We start from the raw sequence: 17,838 nt of genomic DNA, 5'->3' as shown, positions 1-17,838 counted from the left end.
GGTCTTGGCTATGGAGCATTCGGTAGGTGTTGACGGTTGCTGTGTGCGGTCGATTTGGAATTTGAAACGATTTCTGCGGCCTTGGGTGCTGATGGATACTAACAAATCGAGGGCAGCGTTGAGCGCTCGTTGCTATCCTTTGTTTGGTCTTTAAGTGGAAATTCAAATACTGGCCATGTGGCTTGGATATTGTTGCTTCTCTTATGTTCGTGTCAAAGACAAGTGAGTGCAGTGAGTTGCAGATGGCAGAAGTTTTAAAATTGCCGTTGAACTTATATGCATTTTGTCTGTTTTTCATTTCTTTCTCTTTATGTGTTTCATATTCCCTTCTCCGTTTCTAAACTTTTTCCATTTTTTTTTGTAAAGAACCTTTCATTTTGACGCTTTTGCTCATAAATTACGTCTATTTGTACTAAGAATACTGATCTATAACGAATCAATTTTATAGGATAATCGTCAAATTTGTGTTAGGATCCTATCATGACTTTAATCTATGCCATAAATGCGATATTTTTCTGAAAATAAAATTTTTAACTAGCCCATTATCACAACTTTTATACAGAAGAATGGCTTCTGTCTTAAACAAGATAATGCTCGAGTTCTGGATAATACAAAGTAAATCTATGGGGTATTTTCAGTCAAGGCTACATTTATGAACATAAGCAGTTCCAGATGAAATATCTCCTGTCACCAAACAAACAGTCATCGCATTCGTGACTTGTCTCCCACTTTATTGTTGACAGTCATAACTTCGAAGTCGTAGATAATTTCGTTAATCTTGGAACCAGCATTAACACCAACAACGACAGCATCGAAATACTACGCAGAATAACTCTTCTCAACAGCTGCCTACTGAGTAGGCAATTGAGAAGTAAAGTCCCCTCTCGACCAACGAAGACAAAACGCTACAAGTCACTCATCATCCCCGTCCTGATGAATGGTGCTGAGGCATGGACGACATCTATTGAGCTTGCGTTACGAGTTTTTAAGAGAAAGGGTTCTGTGGACAATTTATGGTCCTTTGCGCCTTAGTAACGTAGTCGATGGAACGATGAGATATACGAGATATACGACGACAATTACATAGTTCAGCGAAGAAGGCTACGCTTCAATTGGCGCCAAACAGCGAAAAGGAAGATAAACTGGCGCGCTGTTGTAAACTCTGCTATAACCGCGTGAATTATTTCGATGGAGTTGAGTCTGTAACTCAATATATTTTGTGTACAAAATAAGCAATAATTAATTCATTAACCAGTACGCTTTAGTCTAGTTATTGATGATTATCACTGAACAAAACTTCTTGATAAAAATTCCTACAAAAATGCTTTATTCATCACACCAAGCAATTCTGGAAACCTCTTTAAATCCAATTAGTATCCATTAAGTATAATTTAAAGCCATCGACGGTCATTTTAGATTCAGTGCAATAACGTGGGGTCAGACCTGAGATCACACAACTTCCACAATTGTCTTTATCTTTTGCAAGGTCACATTCCGAATGCAGACAGGTATTTATGCACTTGCCACCGTTGTCCACTCATGGGTTTCGAATCGAAGAAGGCTTTCGCTGAACCACGTTGATATACGTTGAGCTCATATAGTTCGTGGTTCTATCTTTTTCGGTACTCAGCGCTCAAGCGGACGGCTACAGAGACCTTGTGGCGAACAGTTCTCTCAAAAGCACCAACTACTTTCTGATCTCTGTTCGTTATCATCCATGGTTTTGCATTGTATATTAGAACGAGAATAATAAGAGACGTAATTTCTGATCGTCGAGAGTACCATAAGATCTGCTTCTCAATTGTCAACCGATCCCTAAGTAGCACTTCTTGATTCGATTTCTTCTGCGCTTGGTCTCCAGCATAAGATTGTTGGTGCTACTTAAAGGGGTGAGATGAATTCGTAGTTAATAGAACGATTATTCAGATCCAATCGTCGAGATTGGAGATATTATATCATTGGCCATAGACCTTGGTAATCATTATCCAAACTGAACATATGAAGATAGTTTCATTGATGTGGTTTTACGGATTTCAGGCAAAAATGTGATTTATAGATTTGCCTGTATAATTTTTCATCTTGACTTTAAGGATATTTTGCTCTAGTGAACCAAAAAGATGTCCTCGAAATAACATTTTTGGTCGGACAAAGTACGGGTCAATTTCAGTAAAGTAGAAACGACTGTTCTTTTGTAAAAGAAGGATACTGTGATAAGGCTACAAAATAGAGAAATGAAATAAAGATCCAAAGATTGATATAGATAATCATTAACCACACATGATAGTTTCGTTAGTGGTTTTACGGATCAGGCGGATATAGAGTAGCCTGGCTGATAAGGGTTGCTCTAGTGAACCAAACAGATGTCCTCGAAATAACAACATTTGGTCGGACAAAATACGGGTTTCAGTAACGTAGAAACGACTGTTCTATTGTAAAAGAAGGATAATGTGATAAGGCTACAAAATCACAATTGAATAAAGAAGTTGATATAGATGAATACTAGGCACACGCAGAGGTAATCATTAACCTTATTATTAGAAATGGAATACACGCCGTACTGCTATTGAAATGATTTAATAGAAGAAACTACTCTTCGCAAAACTAAACGAACATTTCTACTTTGCACTTTCAAAAAAAAATTTTATTTTTATTATTTTTTCCATCGATTACGAAACACTGTGCATCGTAAGCATTTATTTTTTAGTCTACCTCAACGTGCAAATGACCACAACTCGTTAGACTCGTTGGCCTCTAAGTGGATTTGCATGTGAGTGAAAATACATAGTTGGCACTTAATTTGGTTCATAGCTCCCTTATCAATGACAACTGAACGCATACAACACACATACACACGCAACTATGCCATTTGACTAGTTTTTGCATATGCAGATGGTTTTAGCTATCATCGAGCTGAAATTGGAGTTTGAATTCCAGCTTTAAGCTGAATTATTGTCCAGTCCAATCAGGGCCGAACCCTAATAGCTAACTTACGCTGCAAGCCTTTTGATGAAGTTCAACTTCATGCTAACTAATATGCGAAAAGTCATTAACTTTAACACAATCTACTTCAACTTCACTGCGTCTAATTCAAATGTATGTGGTCATCAAGAAGTTGAGTTTAATTTTTGGCATTTCTAATCTGATTTGCCGAAAATGGAAAATTTATGGCCACAGAGTAGTTAAAGTGAAGCCAGGGCGTATGAGTGATATTGATGATGATATGTGCCTGGATGTGTAGATAAGTGTGTGGATAAGTGCATGTGTTGGTTAAAGGTGTCAATAAACTCATTGAGCTTGGTATATTACAGACAAATACATTAAGATGGTTCTTAAAAATTAAATGAAAAGTTTTTTTAATTTTAATTTTCAATTTGATATTAATAAAGTAGAAGGTATCCCTTATAAAATTTAACTTATTTTTGAGCGCTTCGGTTCAAGAGTTTGGTTTTGTTTACGCTACGAAAGGCTTAAATTAAAATTTTGCGTTTCTAAATTGATATAACTATAGTCAAAGATATCACAGTTCCACCAGATCCAGATATTCGCTCAATTGACTGAAACCTATTTTAGAGATTAATACCTCAACTTAGAGAAGATAATCCCAAATTTTCGTCTTACATTTAAGTAGCATTGAAGCTTACATATTTCACTATCCTTGTCATCAACATAGAAGTTAAAGATTAGAAACTTAAAATTAACTTCTATGCTTTTAAGAACCATCCTTGTGCACATATATTTGTATGTTTAACTTAGAACGAACATTTAATATGAATTTGTCTCTGTCAATATGCTCTAAAATTGCCAACATATTTGCACTCATAATATAAATAACCACAAATAATTTGCTTACTGTTATGTAGCCTGACATAGCGATAAATATGATCCATTGCAAAAATACGCAGACACCCAATAACAGCCTGACAATTCTATTACGTTATTTGTCACATGTGCGATTTTTGCCGCTGGTATTTTATGTCTGCGAAAACAAAGGCATAAGCAAATAAGTAAATATTTGTCCGCGCATTATAGGAGTGAATGTGATATGAATTAATATGAGAGGAATTTGATAACTCATTGACTTTTTGTTAGGAAAAAATGTTAACCGAGCAGCGTAATACTTTCCCTTCCTTTTCGACTAAAATTATGATATATTTTACTGTTAATTCTCTTAATTAATCTCAAGAGAATACTTTAAAAATTTCCAATTTATGTAGCTTGGATACTTTCTCTATGCTGAGAACTGTCAACTTCTATGAGAGGTAAGTCTAGGCAAACATCTTCCATTAAGATCTTCTGTTTTATTGTAAGCAAATTGTGCAGCTAAACTCTCTGTAAGCCAAATGTTTTACTATTCATTATTTGACTGATTCCACCTATTACTCGGAGAAGTAATTATTTTATTTGCATTGTGAAAAGATCTAAACATTTCCAGGCAGTACTGGTACTATTATGGTTATCGCTTTATGATTTCAAGAACCATCTTGAAAGATATTTGAATGCATGAAAGAAATATCAATGTTTATAATGCAGATAAATTATTCCTTTTTTCCAAAACTTCTACCACGAATTTTTTTCGAAGAATTCGATTACTCGATATGATCTTGTCAGTGGACCCTTCCAATATTTTTCCACTCTCCGTCGCTGCTGAACCATAAACGTTCATCAGTTCGACCTCAAAGAGATTTATTCTGACGCCAGTAATGAAGTAGTCGAGAGGCGATCTCATAAGAAGCCAGTAATCTCCACCAGGAGCTATGAAGAATTCCAGTACTTATTTATTTCGCAAAGTTCTCGCAACTAAGAGAAAAATAGTAGATAGTTTTCGAGTATTTTTTATAGCTTTCCCAAGAGGTAGTAACATTATTGTTCCATCTGACTTTGTTTTTGTCATTTGGTTATATTTGACGGGCGTCTTTTGACATTGGACGAGTCAGTAATGAAGTTTTCCTCTATTAGTTTATGGTTCAGTAATATTTCAAACTGAGCACGAAGGGCCGAGTAATCTTATAAAACCACTCTCATGGAAACTCTCGTTCTTATTTACGAAAAGTTGGGACAATCGATTTTCACAAGCTTCAATTGAGGTGAATTTTAACCAGAACAAGTTAGGAAGAGCTAAGTTCGGGTGCAATGGAGCCTTTTATACTCTTGCAACTTGCAGGAATCCAGGAGGTACTTTAAGGTAAAAAACGGCAACTAGAGGTTCGGAGTCCAAGAAATGTTATACTAAATGTATATACTATATATATTAGGGTGATTCAAATTTTTTTTTTTTTTTTTTCAATTGGTACTCGCAAAAATAGGTTCCTAGACACCTCTAAGAAAGCCTCTCCAAATATGAGTTTTTAATTGTAACGGGAAGGTCCTCCGCCTAACGGTTTTCTAATTTTTCTTATTATCAGATAGAAAAATTTATATCTCGCTTCCAACTACTTGAAAAAATATCTTGTTAATTAGGTTTTGTAGGAAATTGAATGCTCTAAAATATGGTCTCTTATGATTTTTTCGTAAACCCAACCGTTTAAAAGATATTAACGGTTGAAATTTGACTATTTTTGAAAAAATTCTTTATTTCTTATTAATTTTATAACTCAATGAAAAAAAATTATTATGAATGATGAAACACATAGTTTTGTAGGAAATTTACTGCTCTATAAAAATGGTCTACGATGATATTTCGATTAAGTTAAGCGTTTACGAGATATTCATCGTCAAACATCAATGCATATTAGGGTGGATCAAAAAAAAAAAAATTTTTTTCGTTTGGTACTCTGAAAAATAGGTTCCTAGACACCTCTAAGAAAGCCTCTCCAAAAATCTATTCATAATAATTTTTTTCATTGAGTTAAAAAATTAATAAGAAAAAAAGAATTTTTTCAAAAATAGTCAAATTTCAACCGTTAATATCTTTTAAACGGTTGGGTTTACGAAAAAATCATAAGAGACCATATTTTAGAGCATTCAATTTCCTACAAAACCTAATTAACAAGATATTTTTTCAAGTAGTTGGAAGCGAGATATAAATTTTTCTATCTGATAATAAGAAAAATTAGAAAACCGTTAGGCGGAGGACCTTCCCGTTACAATTAAAAACTCATATTTGGAGAGGCTTTCTTAGAGGTGTCTAGGAACCTATTTTTGCGAGTACCAATTGAAAAAAAAAAATATATATTTTTGAATCACCCTAATATATATGTATATAATATAACTCATACACTGACCGACATATTCGGCTTAAGGTTTGTTAGAAAAACGAAAATCATTATACATAGTATATGGGAGTTGGGATAGTATCGACCCGATTTTATCCATTAACTATTATCATGCCATATACTAAAAATATGTTCTCTGGTTTTCACAAAGGTCGCCATGGAGTGAAATCAGTCGGATATCCAAAAACCCTGAAAATAGTTATTTAGGCACAAATGTCATTTTCACTGAAAAGTCAACTATAGATACGGGGTTTCACATATTCGGTACCTAGGGACTTGAACAGTTTTGGTTGGATTTGGACAATTTTTGTTCACAACATGGCATACTTCAAAGGTATTATTAGCGCAAATTCCGTTTATTCCGTTGTATCAATTTCCTGATTTGTGCATTAGAAAGTGAAAGAATCAAATGGAATATTTCGGGTCCAGAGATTTGTGATTTCACCGTAAAGTGGGCGGTGCAACACCCGTCGTCCAATTTTCACTCACTTAATTTCAATTATTTTGGGCACCACAAAATACATACATACTTACGTAATTCGCAAACTAAGTCTTCTCTTAAATATTACGTAAAATTAATATTCAACGCAGTAATAAAATATATTTGCTTGCTCTTTAACAAACCTCCTCTTTTTTATAATAACAAAGTCAAGTAAATCTAAGTTGCAGTATTTTCCTTTGGCACAAGCAAGAGAAAAAAAACGTAAGTCACAACTGTTTAAAATCAAAGGCAATAAAAACATGAGAGCAAGAGAATGATTCTCAGCGCAACCGTAGGCAATGCATGCAAATGCACTGAGTGCGCGCCGTTACTCGTGTTGTGCAGGTGTAAAGAAGTTTCGTTAAAATAGAAGTGCGTATCACAGTTGGACAAAATTGAAAACTCTTTAATAACTTAAAGAATTAAATATTTTTACTGCGTTTAAAAGGTAAAAATTTGTGAAAATAATTAGTGCGAATGTACGGCAATATTTGATTACTCAATATGGAAAAAAATTAAAGTGAAAAATAGGTTTGTGAAAATGTGAAAAGCAGCATGTTTTAAATTTCATATAAAATAGTGAAAAGAAAGTGTAAAATGTGTAAAGGTGGTTTTGTGGAACAATATTGAAATTTCCATGAGTTTTGTTTATGTGCGTGTTAAGAAATGTGTTGTGATATAAAAATATAGTGGAAGAAATTCATATCAGAAAGGATGAATGATTACCGGCAAAATGCTGTTGAATATAAGGAACAACAATGTGAGGTGAGTTATTTACAAGTTCAGTTCTTCATAAATTATAAATTCAACGGCATCCAGGAATGAGTAGTAGAAAATAATAGCATAAAAATTTATTGGTGCTTTTGTCTTTTATAGCGCTAAAATGGCACACCGAGCCCAATATGTTGGCATATAAGACATCAAATAAACGAAAAAATTTAATACTACATATAACTGTGTTGCTACTACCTATTCAACATATACAATAGAATATAATTTTATAACTTCCGTAATAAAATAAAACTAAAAATGTGAACTGCATTATTTAGACATTTCAATTAAATATGAATACCTTTCTTGGCGAAACTCGATACTACTAATTAAAATAGCAGTTGATCAAAGAAGTAAACAAGGTAATTGACCGCCATCATATGTATGCCGCTCTTTGAAAGTAAAGAGCAAGTAAAAAATAGTGAAAAGCCTGAATTGATTTAGCGCCTCTTTAAGTTATGCAAAGAGTATAAATAATGTATGTTGGCGGTATGTGGACATTACTACATACATATATGTATGTATGTAGAAATATGTACTAATTGGCAAAAGCATATAACACGCACAAAATAAGATTTTTTAGTTCTGTCTCAAATTTTTATTAACAGAAACTAATTAATTCAAGGTGAAAACATATTTTTCTGTACCGACAGAAAGAGATCTAGATCGACTTCAAAAAAAAAAAAAATAAATAAAATAAAATTGTGAACCGACTTTCTACATTTTTAGTACCTAATCAAATTCCAGGTTTTATTATGATGCCTTACATATGAACAAATTTATACGAGACCACATTATCCGTTGGACAGAAATCTGTTTTTCGGTATGCAGGAGTTTGAAAAAATAAGGATCGATTCTGTCAATTTTCCGAATTTAGTTTCTACATTATTCGCGACATCTTTCGCTTAGGAATATTTCTTATATCTACATATTTATACTCTTGGAACATGTTGCTACAGAATATAATAGTTTTGTTCACCTAATGGTTGTACGTATCACCTAAAACTAAGTGAGATTGATATAGGGTTATATGTATGTATATATAAATAATCAGGACATCAAGACAAGCAAAAATCTCGCGAAAATATTGGGTAGTCGAAAAAGTCTTTTCGTATTTTGTCAATAGATGTCGATGCAGTCATATATCTCCAATTTCATTGTGTCATACCATATGGTGTTGGAAAGGTGAGATTCATTTAATAAAAAGAAATGAAATTTGGAGAAGTTGTTCAAAAATGAGTGAAAATAATGAAGAAATTCGCTTTATTTTGAAATTCTTGTATAAAAAAGGGGAGGATACCACGCAAGCCACCAATGAAATTTGTGAAGTTCACGGATGCTGTATCAGTTCATGTAGCACAACAATGGTTCGCTCGCTTCCGTTCTGGAAATTTCGATTTACACTGATGAAAGTTTTAAGCTGATAGATTAATGTCTCTAGCAGAACAATGGCAAAAAGTGGTGGACCAAAATGGTCCATATTTGTTTATTTATTTACTAGTATAAATATAAAAAAAAAATAAGTTGAAGTTTGATTAGAAATACGAAAAGACTTTTGTGACTACCCAATATTATAAATACTTCTACCGACATTATCAAAATGGATTAAATCGGATGGTAACCCCCGCTCACTCTCCATATAACGGTACAGTTATAAACTAAATACGCTAGAAACAATAGATTTTACTCTCGAGATGGCGTGACACTTTAATGGAGCCAGGGTCACAATTGAATGATGGGCGTGGCGCCGCTCACTTTTAGGTGGAAACACATATCTCGAAACTTGACAGACCGATTTAAGCCAAATTTGATATTCTTATGTCCCCTGAAAGTTCAACTTTATTACGAAAAATCACGTTTTTAGAGAATGTGTTTCGCGTACTTCGCTCAACTTAAGGTCAACTATATGGGCCTACTAAGCATACTTTTCACAACACCATCACCCATCTTGAGAACCAGTACTTATTACTGGATAATATTTGACCCCACGTCCAGTGCGCAGTGAAGAAAATATAGATAGCTACCGTAGTTGAGAGTGTACATGAAGACCACGGAGAGTCGACTCGGCTCCGTTCGCAACAACTGGAACTAATGTACGGAACGACTTGTTTCATTTTACGTCTATATCTTAAATTAAAAGCGTAAAAAACAGCTTGTGTCAATGGGTATGTAAGAAAGCTAAATTGTCACATTTAGGAGCAACCTGAAGAGATTCAAGAGCTGCCATTTCATTCAGAAAAAACAACAGTTTGGTGTGGTTTGTGGCCAGGTAGAATCATCGGACCATATTTCTTCAAAAATGATGCGGTGAAAGCTTAACCGTCAATGCTGACCGTTATCGTGCTATGTTAACTAACCACTTGATGTCTGAAATTGAAGCTCGTGATCTCGCCGACATTTGGTTTCAACAAGACGGCGTCAATTCCACCCTTAATAAATATAATATTTGCTTGCAAATTGTTTCATTGTTCTTCTTTTCTCTCATCTCTTTAAATATTCTCAAAGAGCCTTAAAAATAACCCAGATTTTGTCTCGCTAAAATGAGGTCTCATATATCATAAGTTTCACATATGCACAGTTGGTTTGTTCAAAATCAAATTTTAATTTAAACCAGCTGGTTGCGTTCACCGAAATACATAATTGTAACGGAGCCTTCAACAACAGTTTAGCGCCGTCATCAATCATTGACAACTAATCACGCTTGACACTTCGGAAAGCGTGCGTGAATTTAGCTAAGTAAATTTTCTTCGAAAAATCCAATGCTAATGTGTTTGTCAATTACTGGCAGGTGCGCAGTGTTGCCAAATATTTAAAACTATGCATTTACAACAACACCAATACATGGTTGCTGCATTTGCCTAAGCCAAGTCAAGTTAAGTTAAGCATGCGAGATAAAAATATATAAGGGAATATTTACTGTGTCAACACCTTGTTGCAGCCATCTTAGTTTAAGACTTTGATTTATGCGCCGATTTTTGCAATTCACGCCCAACGCATTTGGTTGCAGGGCGACCTTGTGCGCTGCCTTGCTGCCACTTAACCTTAAAAAGAATAAATTTTACTTTTTCGCAAACTCACTCGCTGCGTTGTTTTTGTTTTTCCTTGCAGCTTGCCATAGCTGTGACATTATAAATGCCTTTCGCATTTCACTTTCGACAGCAATGCAGTGGTGATTTGTTGTTGCAAACCGAATGCATCAACGAAAGAAGACATTTCCATTTCACTTTTTGCATAGTTAATATCCTGGCAGGCAGGTGAAGCGCATATTTACACGCATACACTTCAAACGCACACACACACACTACTACATACTTTCATATTTATATGCATACATTAAACCGACCGGCCTTTAGATTACTGCGACTCCTTCGGTTTGATGGTTTTAAATATTCCTGTTTTTTATAGTCCTTTATCTTGCCTTACGTGGAGGCTGTTGCATGCAACATGCATGCCTTTGCGCATATTCTTATGTCAATCTTATGTAGATTCTCCCATGGATATATTGATGTTCACTGCAATGAAAATTTCCCTCGCATAAAACATACATAAACAAAGTTACATAAAAAAGAATTCAGAAGAATTGCAGTGAGAAATACAACCGATAAGGCAAAGTTATGTTATGTTGTTAAGCTATGAGGAGTTATGTAGAAAAATAAAAGTGAGCACAAATATAGCCGCTCGCACAGCCTAGCGTATTCCTCTGTTTATACATGTCCCGTACGAAAAACGGAAATTAGCAAAAAAATTAGATTTGATAATTAGATTTGATAATAATAAAATTTTGTAATTTCCCTTTTTTGTATATCTGTGTGCCTACTTATGATGAACTCTATTTCCACAATTCGCTATTGCTTGGCTTTCACTTTTCTTTTTATTCTTCTCTGAAATAAGTATTGCAACTAATGGAGAGTTGACTAAACAACTTATGATTTTTCGAAGGATATAAAGACATTGTCATTGTTTTGGTATTTTAAAAGCATTTTTCTGAAATCGTTGACATAGTTCAAGGGGTTACATGGGTTTACGGGTTAGAAAAAATCCAATTTTTAATTCTCTCGAATATTGTCTTAAATTTTCAAGTAGATCCAAGTAATAGCTTCGGATATACAGTCTTGAGACTTGTGTGCTCGAGGCTAGCTAGGCTAAGTCCGTCTTTAAACGCGTTTTTCTCGAAACTGTGTTTTCAAGTCGGTTGGCAAGATTTCTCGAAATTTACTCAACCGATATTTATGAAATTTTACACAGGTCTTTGAGGTACAATTCTTAAACACTTGGACGAAGGATTTTTTTCGATTATAACTATTTGAAAAAAAAGTCAATAAAATTAAAAATTTTTGTAAAAATGTCTGCTAAAGATGCAATTTTCAGTTTTTTCTTTCATTGTCCTAGTTCTTAGTTAAGGTTTTAACTGAAACATATATTTTTTCACTTTAGTTGATCCTGTAAGGAGTTATCCTGCCAACGCTGGCGCATCTTTTTTCCGAGGGCTCACCAGAAATGGCGTCAGAATGACCGAGTTTAAAATATTTTTTTCGAAAATTTCAGAACATCTTTGTTATTAGTGTATGTTTGTGACAACAAACAAATTCTAATAAAATAGTTCATTTTTTATATGAGAAAATATGTTTGCAAAAAGGCTGTTTTTTGCCCGAGAAAATGTTACCCCCTACAGATAAATGCCTCGTGATATTAATTAGTTTATTCTATTTTCTGTAATTTCAACTGTTTTCTCTGAAACAAAAATATGAAAAACAAGAAAAAACGTTTGTCTCAGCTGTAGAAAACCTTCAATATCCTTGACGCATTTATAATAAATGTTACTTTATAACCGTAAATTATCTTTTATGAAGATTTTTATCTTCTTTATGATTGGACAGTTGGGATGGTAGCTTTAGGCTACAGTGATCTGATCTCAACAACATATTCAAAGATTTAGCATTTTTGGGACAATAATTCGTGCGATAAGAGTTATCTCGTTATATAAAATAAGTGTTCTTACATATATGTATATAAGAAAGATCAGTTTGTATGACAGCTATATGCTATAGTGGTCCGTTATCTGCGGTTACGTTAAATGATCAGTTTCTGGAGGAGAAAAACTACTTCAATTTTAATTACATATATACATTACTTTATATGGTCTTCGATGTTTATTCTGGAGTTCCTCGTGGCAAACCTTGTTCAGGATTATAAAGTATATATGCTAGCACTTCCCAGTTTCCCAGTGGTATATTGAATTTAAGCAATTTTGATTCTCTTTGAACATGTATTAGTTCAAAATATGTACAATTTCTTTGTTAAAATCTGTGTGTACTGACAGGGCGCACAATATAAGGCGAATATTTGAATACCACCGATTCGGTAAAGGTTAATAATCTTGTACCAAAGTTGAACCGTAAAAAAACAATATTTTGTAACGTTAGTTGCTCCTATTAAACCTTTTAGGAATTACAGATACGCGGTTTGGCATCTCTGCTGCAGGAAGTTTCGATCAACTCATGCAAGCGCGCCAGGTTGCGACTCAATACTATCAGCCATCGCGATAGATGAATATGTTGACGGCTTCAGTGTTGCGAACAAAACCTCTCTTGAAAGCACATGCCCTCTAAGAATTCAGAAGGGCAAGGGTTAACCCCTTTGGTGAACATCAAAACTGTTCAACAAAGCTCTCAAAAGCTCCAAGTTGGAGCCAGGCAAGGGTGCCGTTCATCCTGAAAGCTGGAAAGAGCTCGCGTGTTAATACCAAAGATTTTAGGTCTATTAGCCTCTCCTCGTTAAAGAAAGAGGCTTATGGATCTGCACATAAGGGGCAGTGTGTCCAGATACATTATATTATTATGGACACTGCTCTAGACACCGTTGTGTGATGGCTGGATCTTACCAATAAATGACCTCTTGAAAGAACTCCAATGACGACACTGTCGGGTGATTGTCTATGCAGATGATGTTGCTTTTATGGTTAACGAAAGTTTTCTAACACCATTAACGAGCTAAAACACCTTAATGTGTTAGCTAAGCGTTAGGAAAGAAGCCTCCTAGCTGTCAATGCAAAAAAACTGAGCTGGTTTTAATTACCAGGTATAAAACCCTAGATGTACCCATTACCACCATTAGGGTGCTCTTGGCTTGTCCAAGTCCAATCTTGAGGAGATGGTGAAAAAACACTGGTTGTCTTATATTAGTTTGTCAAAAAAGTCTTGCGGTATTTTCGCTAGTTGGCGCTGAAGGCGCGTATGCTTTATTCGTCGCAATGCTGTAGCTGGTTTTAACACGTGTTTGATTGATTGTCGTTTCTTTTAAGTCGTTCGTGGTATAGCATCGCAAACATGGAGCAAAATAAAGAGAAAATACGGCATATTTTACCACTACTACTACACTGAAGACAAAAAAGGTGTTGCAGTTTATGGTTTCCATTTCCACCGCACAACTCGTTTTGTCAAGTCAAAGATGAAATCTTGTCGAAAATTGCGATAAAATCGCTGATGGTCGAAAGAGAAAAGCAGCCGTACATCGGTCAAGAGCTGGGCATGAGTCATCAAAAATTCATTTATTTTTTGTAAAAAAAGAAGCTATTTTGAAAACCCATTATTTTTGTAAAGAAGAACTCCCACCAGGAGTTGTGGTTTGGTTTTACGAAACCGTAGTTAAGCCAATACTGTTCTATGGCGTATTAGTCTGGTGAAGGGCGCTCGATAAAGCCATAAAGCCACACTCGCTTAACAGCTGGAATGTGTTAAAGCAGCGGCTTTCATTGGCCTCAGTGCAGCACTACCTAAAACACCAACGATGGCACTTAATGCCATTCTACACATTTCCATGTTTACACGTCTATAACTGTTGAACGCAATATCCAAACTAATCATTCATAGCATCGTTTTGTAGGTTATGTCAAGAACTTTCAAAGATGTATAGTATTGCCAGATACGAGCTCTCTAGCGCTTTATATAGTACATAGCCGCGAAATTCAAAAGACAAAAAGGCCGAAGGGAGATATTTGACAACCTAATATTAGATCATTGATGTCGAGACGAAGCAAAGTAAAGCGAAATTAAATGCAAAACAACTCTAATCTTGTTATGATGTGCCAAGCAATAGTAGCTATTTTTATTAGAGAAAAGCACCGCAAACTAAATGACTTACCCTTTGCTTTCTTCACTTCGTTTGTAATATATGAATTGTCAAACAAAGCGAGGCAAGTTGTGTGTGAATCGGCCATTATAATCTGCCAATCTGGATGAAATTCTCTAATACAACCCTGTGTTATATTCCATATATGTATGCACCTATTTGTTTTACTTAATACTCTAGAAGCGAAATTTCTTCGTTCGAGAGTTATACTCGTACTATACTTATATTTCCTGCAGGGTATTTTCTTGAGCAAGTTATTAGGTGCTTTCGTAATCTTTATGCAGTTTTGATAAAAAATTGTTGATCATATCGGCACTGTCACATAAACACGAGTTTATTGTATAGACAGAATAAATATATGTATATATTAAGGTGTATATATGTATATTCTTTTATTTGAATGCAGTGATATAAATTCTACTCAAAAGCTTTATCGTAATATTCTGTACGTCATTTATGTTTACCTGTGCGGAAATAGCCAAACAATATTCATAAAATTTAATTGCTTAGTGAAAACTAAAATACTTATGATTCTTCGAACTCTTGGAATGTTAAAAGTTATTAAATATAACTTATGATATGTGTGTCTAATAGTTAAGCACAAGAAGGAAAAGGGAGTTTAATGGTGATGTGATTGAGACGTTAATAATTTGAAGAAAATTCTGATGTTGGAAAGAAGTTGAATATGAAAGCTCAATATCTCGAACTAATACCATTTATACTAACTGTATACCAATTAGAATTATGTAAAATTGAAATTCAGAGAAACTTTTTCTTGACGATAGTAATTCTGTGTATCAAAAATGGGTTGAATCGGGTCAATATGTCAATGTCATAATACATTATAGATTTGAGAGCTAACTCATTTTTGGTCGGAAAAATGATATTTGGAATAGCAAACAATGCTTTTTGGAGAATATGCAACCAATACCTATTACGGTAATACTTAATTAATAATATTCGTAATTACAAGCAAAAATTGCATTAATGCCACTTCAGAAAACTCATTTTGCGGTTACAAATGTATGGTACATAAGTATTTACATATATGATTCTCCGTACAAACAAATGCATTTGTGTAATAGCTGTGCATATTTGTTTTTGTCAACAAATCGTTAGCAATTTTAATTACTCGCTAATGTAGGCTAATTCATTTGTTTACATATTGTATGTTAATTAATATTAAATTTGCCAGAGGTCAACTAATATTTATTTAATTACTCTAATTTAGTAAATCAGCAAGCAAAGGTGGCTATGAGAAAAAATATGTTTGTAGGTTGTCTACTAAATACTGAAAATATTTGGTAAAATTTCAGTAAAAACAAAAATAATAATACCAGCATATTTAATTGCTTCAGAAGAAAGAGTTCGAAGATATTCAAGGTAGTCTAAGTTTCGAGTGCAATTTAATTGCGTTAACACAAAGCCTGATTGAGAGCAGAAATAAGGATCTAGAAGGTGAATAGCAAGTAATCTCGACAACAAAGAAAAACTCGTTTAAAGATTTATTTAAGTGACTACAATGTCTACGAACAGAGGTCATCTTCTCGGAAGAGGTTTATTTCTGGCTTAACGGCTTTGTCAGCAAACAAAATTGTTGCTATTGAGGTGAGCCAAAAAGTTGTGTGATTCAGGAAATGCAGATGCATTCCCAACAATTTTAGTGCTTTATTTCATTTTAACATCATGTCATTTTTGTTGGTAGACCCTGTATAATATACCCTGTATAATATACAGTGTATATAGCTCACATCAAACGCGCAACTTTTCAAAGTTGTATCTCCAAAACTATTACACGGATCAACTTCAGCATTTAGGACAATATTCTAGAAATATCATAGAATTAAATTTAGATATATTATACAAAAGAAAGTTGTTGTTAGTTACACCATTTATAACACAAGAACGGCTGAACCGATTTCGCTAAAAATTGGTAGAGAGGTAGCTTAGAACTAGGCTAAAGACATAGGATACATTTTATCTCTTTATGTTAAAGTTTAATACAACTTATAAATACAAAAATTATATTTCAAATAATAAGCATTTGTTCAAAATTCATGTTTGTAGGAATCATTCGAATATATGCGTACAATTCTTCCTCAAAAATAGTACAATTGCTAAGTACTTGTAATAGTAGAAAAGAACTGCAACCAAATACGCAGTGCAATGGATTATAACTGGCTCAGTAATCAGTCGTTGATTATGTATTATACCACGTGCATCCCAAAAGACTGATGTCATAACCTTTCCATCCGACTTTTTCGTCTTTCCACGTCTGAGAACCGGTTGATCATGTGCAGGCCACTAGAATGACAGTCGATTGGACTCCAGTGATGTAGCTATGTTTCTATTGTCACACACCGACGCAAAAATTCGGTTTTATTACGACTAAGGAGCGCTCAAACACTTCTCAGAATCAGTTATTCGTTGTTTTTATTGGATTATGAACTTGCGAGGCACCCACTTTGCACATTGCTTTCGAATCTTTAGAGCATCATTGTCCTCGGTGCTCAATTCGCCTGTTTCCAGCTTAGCAAATATCTTTTCAACGGTGGATTTCCCTGAGCCCAAATTCAACAGTATTTTCCCCCAAAAAGAAATGCTTTATTAACACACGAAATGCTTTATGATCAATTTTTTTTCCAACTAATAGAAATCATATAGATGGTAGTAGTAGTATTATCTATGTATGTATCAGCCATAGTGAAGCGTGGGCGGGTCCTCTAGTAATTCAATAAAAAATGTTGATTTTTTCAAACCCTTAAGGTTAAAAAATTGTGGCAGAATAAAGACTCAAAATGTCATCTTTTCATCCATGAAAGTGTTTAAGGAAATGAAAAATAAAAATATAAGAAATAATTGTGAGAGGACGTCACAGTAACTCGGGTTACCATTTAAAGCTATAATTACCCAATCCGCTATTTAAAAATGGGCAAAATATATCAAATGGTGAGACGAAACATTTTCTTTACTTAAAATACTTTTTTTGTCACAGAATACGGGATAAATGGGATCGGACAAATTAACTTTTTTAGAAACTTATTTGGCATAAAGAAACTTCTTCCAAACTAAGTTAGAAACCTCATAAAAGCAGAAAATCAATGGACCATAGATAACTGGACCTCTTGAAAGAGGTTTTGTTGAGTAAAACTCATATAGGTTAGGTTAAGTTATACTGGCCGGCTATCATGCCATACCTTTTGGCAATCTTATCAGCAATTTTATTTCCCTGAATTTCCTTGCATC

The 17,838-nt window shown here is 34.3% G+C and overlaps 1 protein-coding gene across 1 annotated transcript in view; it reads left to right on the top strand.

Moving 5' to 3' along the window:
- The first annotated feature begins 7,032 nt into the window (after positions 1-7,032).
- Positions 7,033-17,838, top strand: part of LOC126759599 (zwei Ig domain protein zig-8) — a 596,656-nt gene continuing 585,850 nt past the window's right edge. The window contains exon 1 of the mRNA XM_050474475.1: positions 7,033-7,458. The gene's annotated coding sequence lies outside the window, so the exon portion shown is untranslated. The remainder of the gene's footprint in view (positions 7,459-17,838) is intronic.

This window comes from Bactrocera neohumeralis, chromosome 5 (assembly GCF_024586455.1).
Source record: "Bactrocera neohumeralis isolate Rockhampton chromosome 5, APGP_CSIRO_Bneo_wtdbg2-racon-allhic-juicebox.fasta_v2, whole genome shotgun sequence".
NCBI lineage: Eukaryota > Metazoa > Arthropoda > Insecta > Diptera > Tephritidae > Bactrocera > Bactrocera neohumeralis.
The sequence above is the reverse complement of the archived record's forward strand: the minus strand, read 5'-3'. Positions and strand labels throughout refer to the sequence as shown.